The 6,524-nt window shown below is 43.8% G+C and overlaps 1 pseudogene across 1 annotated transcript in view; it reads left to right on the top strand.

The window, feature by feature from the left end:
• LOC309550220 overlaps nt 1–37 on the top strand; it is a 1,435-nt pseudogene extending 1,398 nt beyond the window's left edge. The window contains exon 2 of the transcript in view: nt 1–37. This exon is cut by the window's left edge and continues 952 nt beyond it. The product of the transcript in view is annotated as an uncharacterized misc_RNA (transcript).
• Nucleotides 38–6,524: the final 6,487 nt, after the last annotated feature.

Genomic DNA, 6,524 nt, shown 5'->3' on the forward strand with positions numbered 1-6,524 from the left:
AAGCCTTCTTAGCCATCAAAAGAATACACACGGTTGAGCATCCCTATTCATGTGCCAGGTGCAGGAAATGTTTTAATCAGAAAAGAAACCTTAGCCATCAGAGAATGCACACAGGGGAGTGTCCCTATTCATGTTCAGAGTGCGGGAAAATTTAATTGTAAAGGAACCCTTCTTAGCCATCAGAGAATACACACAGGTGAGCGCCCTTTTTAATGTTACGAGTGCGGGAAATGGTTTCCATACAAAGTTTTATTTCTTAGAAACCAGAAAGTTCATACGGGCGAGCGTCCTATTTCATGTTCAGAGTGTGGGAAATGTTTCACTCCTTATGTACGTTTCAAACTGCAAAGAATTCACACTTATATTAGAGGCTCCGTTTTTTTATGTTCAGAGTGCGGGAAAGTTTAAAAAGAAAGGAAAAATAATGAAACATCAGAGTACACCCCCTGCTGGTACTACGGGAAATGGACGATGGATTGTAACGGGTGGAACTGTTTAGTCCATAAAAAAATGTGAAACCCCCACAGTCCACTCGGGGTTGGTTTACACCCGCATTGCCCTCTGACCCGCTGTGGGGTTGGCAGGCAGCTGGGAGCCCCTATGTTATTCCTGTAAAGCCCACGCCAGTACGCCGCAACCGTATGCATCGGGGCTGTTGCGGCACAACCCCATTCAGTTGAATACCATTGCCCAATGTGATGGGGGGTGTGAGGTTTGCAGCAGCTGCAAATTGCAGTGCCATGTGTACCGCCCCATCCGGCTGCCATGTAAGCTTAAGGGGGTGGTAAAATCATGACTTAACTGTCTACCTTTTACCGATCCCTCCCCACATGAGGCAACAGGCAGGAAATAATCACAATACAGTTGGGCATTAATGACAATACATGGGACAACAAGTGGGCAATCATCAGAGTACATAGGGCAACAGATAGACATTCATGAAAATACATGAGCTTGATTTATTGAAGTCGCTGGATTTTTATCGGTCCAACCAATGTATGATTATTAATACATTTGACACATTTGTTAATTTTATTATAAAAGATGTAAGCTTTATTTTATTCATATCATTACTGTGTGGTAATCGCTTATTCTGATCTTGTCCAATAAAAACTCTTCGTACAATATTCTGTGCCGAGTCTTCTTTTTTACCAATGATTAGATGATCGGTGATTGGAATGTGATCAGTTCATAGAGAGTCATCCATTGGGGTTTTATTAGTGAGATGGAGAGTGGAGAAGGCACCACATTGACAGCCATTGGAGGCCCTTTCTAAAGCCCTAAACTTTTTGGCAACCTGTATATGACATAAGTCTTCCAAACTCTATCTCACTGAGCTAAGGCCAGAAGAGTTCCAGGAGTTCTTCTCTCTCCGCAGTTCCCAAGCCAAAAGGAGACATCCACCATATCTTCAATCTTAAGGTCCTAAATGTCCTCAGCTGGGCCCAGGAGCTCCGCATGTAATCCACCAGGTCATAAACCTGGTGGATTCCATTCCACGTACTTGTACTGCGGCAAGGCGGCCGTTCTAGACAGAATCACGTACCTCTACGTCATCTGCATTTCTAGGTCTGGGGCCAGAACAATTTGAGAAGTTCTACTTTATCACAGTTCCCAAACCAAAAGTGGACATCCACCATATCTTAAATCTTAAGGCCCTAAATGCCCTCAGCTGGGCTCAGGAGTTAAGCATGCAGTCCACCAGGTCATAGCCTCTTTATCAGGGAGAATTTTTGCTTTGACCAACCCACATACATGTACTGTGGTAGGGTGGCCGTTCTGCGCAGAATCACGTACCTGTACGTCATCTGCTTTTCCGGGTCTGGGGCGCCCAGGTCTTACTGGACACAGCAGTAGCCAATCAGCGGGTCCGGCGGACACAGTGTCCATCGGCACCCGGCAATTGTTCCTGAGAGAGGCAGAAAAGTTGTCTGCCGATGTAAACAAGGGAGATCACTGTTCTGTTAGTAGGGAAGATGGAGATCCTGTGTTTCTGCTAATGGAGAAAGGAGATACTGGCACACATAGATTATATATAGTCCAGCCAGCAATAAATATCTAAAAATACCAATGATCAGGGTAAAGGGTAGTCCACAAAACGTCACTGGTCTTTGGTTATGGGGGTACAATAAAGGAATGCACAGGACCACCTGCGGCTGCTGGAGAAGGAGCTTTTCCCTGTAGAAGGAGCCAAATACTCTGAGCTCGTAGCCGTGCTTCTCTTCTTGTCTGATACCTCCTATCCTTCCGGTGACGGCACTTCCGCTGTGCCTTCCACACTGGTTAGCGTGGCTTCTTGGGGCTCCTCCAGGCTCCCGAGCCAGCCATCTCTCTGCCCAGCACCCGGAACAGAGGACAGCGATCATGCAGGATGGTTCTAGGAGGATCCACAGACTCTGACACCAGATGAGTACTTGTATATTTTACCTCTTGTGAGTGTTTTAATCCTTCGCTATTAAAACCCTTTAACCAGGATACCTCACTTAGCTGGTGCTTCCTGTAGGGTTGCCACCCATCCAGGATCTACCTGGACAGTTCGGTTTTTGAATCCTGTGTCCGAGATTCAGGCTACCTGAAACCCGGACACAATATTCACAATGGACTGTGGCTCCCCAAGTACCACAACCCCTGAGTGCATAGATAGAAAGGGCTTGATCTATTCTTCCGCCTCCCACCCCTACCCGTGTCAGTATAGTAATCAGGTAGGTTAGTGTTGGAATCAGGTAGGTCTCTGTAGTGGTCAGATGGGTCTCTGTAGGTGTCAGTATAGTGATCAGGTAGGTTTGTGTAGTGGTCAGATAGGTCTGTGTAGTGGTCAGATAGGTCTGTGTAGTGGTCAGGTAGGTTTGTGTAATTGTCAGTATAGTAATTAGTTAGGTCAGTGTAGTGATCAGGTTGGTCAGTGTAGTGGTGAGTTAGGTCAGTGTAGGTGTCAGTATAGTAATCAGGTAGGTCTGTGTAGTGGTCAGTGTAATTGTCAGGTAGGTTTGTGTAGTGGTCAGGTAGGTTTGTGTAGTGGTCAGGTAGGTTTGTGTAGTGGTCAGCTAGGTCTGTGTAGTGGTCAGTTAGGTCTGTGTAGATGTCAGTATAGAAATTAGGTAGGTCAGTGTAGTGATCAGGTTGGTTAGTGCAGGAATAAAGTAGGTCAGTGAAGGAATAAGATAGGTCAGTGTAGGTGTGTGTAGTGGTCAGGTAGGTTTGTGTAGTGGTCAGGTAGGTCTGTGTAGGTGTCAGTATAGTAATCAGGTAGGTCAGTGTATGAATAAGGTAGGTCTGTGTAGTGGTCAGCTAGGTCAGTGTAGGTGTCAATGTAGAGTAGTCTAGTAGATTTGTGTAGGGGGCGCAAATTACTTACCTTGCCCGGGCCGCAAATTACTTACCTTGCCCGGGCCGCAAATTACTTACCTTGCCCCGGGCGCTGACAACCCATGCTACACCACTGTTCCTGCCTGACCACTGCCCTCTATACACAGGACTGTATATGACATGTTCCTGATCACTGCACTCTATACACAGGGTTGTATATGACATGTTCCAGGGTGAGATCATTTAATTTATTTTAGGAACCCCGATTCTTTTGAGGGTCTAATAAAAAAAAAAAAAACAATTAAACAAATGTGACCAGCGTTCACCCAGCAGCTGTGATGGGTTTTGGCCAAATTTTATTTCCTATGAACAGTGACTCCATCTAGTGGCCATAATGACACTTACTTTCCTTCATCAGGTATGGCTTCATACTAACACCTGAGATCATACACTTATGAGTACATTAGACTGTGAAGAACACAAGTCAATTAAACCGACTATTAATTTAATATGTAAAATACCACATTTGGGCTTTAGATGGCGCTGAGTATAACAGCAATTAGCTCCATCTAGTGGCAAATGTATTATTTTCAATTTTAAATCAATGGAAAACATTTAAGCAGCAAATATCCAATAACATCCATTTTTTCCCCTCATTAACACAGAAGGAATGTACATGGCAGATGAATTGCTATGCAGTTTTTTTATGAATAGACCCCTAAATGTCAGGAGATGTTTATATAAAGATTGGAAGTATGTAGCAGATTGTAACGTTCATGCGTTTTTGTTAGTGGATGGATTTACAGCTGCAGAATTATTACACTCAGTAGCCTTGTAGAGATTCTGTTGAACAAACATATCCAACTCTCAGGACTTCATCATAGTGCACAGCCTGTTATACAGTATACATATACTCAATCAGATGTTATAATGGAGGGATAGAATATATGCAAGGTATAGATGAGAGACAGACTATTTGTATGGTGAGCACTTAGGAGTAGTAAGGAGAGTTGCAGGTGGTGATAATAGGCAGATAGGTTCTGATGTAAAGTATAGTGCAGATGGTATGAGGACACAGATGGAGTATACTTTAGACAGAGTAACCTAGTGCAAGGATAGTTGTAGGTAGTCCCAAGAGCTAACAGTCTATGCAGATGATAATGAATAGATAGATATAGATAGTCCTGGTAGTTGTAGTAGATGACAGTAGGAATGTAGTTAGTAAGGAATCCCCTGTGGGGTACTTATCACTTAGATAGGTTAGTAATAATAGAGTCCAGTAATGAGAGGTGATCCCGTAGCGAGATACGGATCAGCAGCGAGGTTCCGGCTTCAGTTCAGCAAAGGGAAATGCCAGCAGCTCCGACTTCACAGGAGAAGGTGCGGTGAACATGTGGTTTGAACGAGCAATGAGTGAGAGAAAGCCGGCGATTGAAATAGCCGCTCATAGCGGCGCTCAGTAATGATGTCATCCGGTCTTAAAGGTGTATGCGTCTCTTAGATAACAAGATGGGACGCAATCAGCAAAAGAGAAATATGGAAACAAGGGTACCAGAGGTACCAGAACATTACACAGATAAATGAATAGACCTCCTAGCAATGTTATTACCAGGCTGCAGCTAGGGGGCGCTCTAATGTGACCACAGCAGAGTGATCCCATCTAGCTCTCATTAACCCTTTCACCTAAAGAGCCGTGTTTGCATTATTTTTGCACACATGGTAAAATGCAGATTTTGGACCTGAAGATTAGATAAAACCCCCAAACATATATTTTCTGAAAGCAGAGGCCCTGGAGAATAAAATGGTGGTAATTGTTAAGGTGTTCCTCGTACACAAATGTCACCTTCATATCCAGGTTTATTTTCTCCTTTCCCCCATTTTCTATGGTGTGATCTTTTCTACAATACCTTGTTTTTATAATGTAACACGTTGTGTATTGTATTGTACACAAATTAATAATGACTCCGCCTCCACATTCCACACAAGTCATTTTCCTGACCAATCGGATTTCTTCCTTTTACTACTTCCTGATTCTATGACTGCAATCTTGTTAAAAGTAACATTGTAATAAAAAATGTATTGAATGAAAAAAAGTGTCGGTGTAATGAGTAAAATCTGTGACGGTCAAACATTGCTAATCGGTGACACTTTAGATCCTTCACAGGTCATTAGTTTAGAGTTCGGGGTCATCACACCATCTGCAGAGATCTGCGATTTCTGCACTAGGGAAATGCTGGTCTTTGTATGACACATACTATAGAAAACAATTATTTCTCTTACGTGCTCTGACAGTCGCCGCCCACTCATACAGTCTTCACCAATGGGTATTGACCTCTTATCCATAGGAGCAAGCTAGGCATAAGACTTGTTAGAAACAAAGCAATTTACATAGACACACCTTAAGGGGGCTGTCCCTCTGGTCCAATACCCCCTGCTATCAGCATTTCCAACTCAGTTTGTCTTCTGCCTAGTTAAGAGTAAGATAGGCTATCCCTGTGCTGGGGCTACAGTCTCAGCCTTTCTTCTGTTTTATTACTTTTATTTTATCCTATTTTTATCATATGGGAAGCCATTTTTCTTTAGTCCGAGTCCTGTTTAGCCTCTAGCGGTGTGACATCACTTCCTTTCCTCATGCAGAGAGATTGTCAGCAAGCGTGGTAACACTTCTGGGGGTCTTTTATTGCTGTTTTCTGGGGAATATCTCTTGGCTATCAGTTCTATTCCTGCCTGAGGGAGTTTTCAGTCTAGTCCCTGTTTGCAGTGCATTGCTGTGGGATCGCCGCTATTATGATTTAAAGGGCCAGCGCCATAAAAGTTTTTATGGAGTCCCAGGACAGCAAATTCCCCCCAGCTTTGGTGGATGATTTGGGTACGTCTGAATCATCTGCGATTACTGCTGCACTTGCAACTTTAGCGTCCAAGGTGGATCTATTGATGTCTGAACGGAATTCTAGAAAAGGGCCTAGGCTTTCTCACTCCTCTGATTCAGAGTCTGATATGGTTGCCATAGACCAGTGTTTCTCAATTCCGGTCCTCAGGGCACACTAACAGGCCAGATTTTAAGTATTACCTTGGGGAGATGCAGACTAGAATACTGCAATCACTGAGCAGCAAATGATATCAGCTGTGATGTATTTCAGTTTTCTTGCAAACCTGGCCTGTTAGTGTGCCCTGAGAACCGGAGTTGAGAAACACTGCCATAGACAGTGTACCCCCTG

This window comes from Pelophylax lessonae, assembly GCF_965119305.1.
Source record: "Pelophylax lessonae genome assembly, chromosome: 3".
In the NCBI taxonomy this organism is placed as follows: domain Eukaryota; kingdom Metazoa; phylum Chordata; class Amphibia; order Anura; family Ranidae; genus Pelophylax; species Pelophylax lessonae.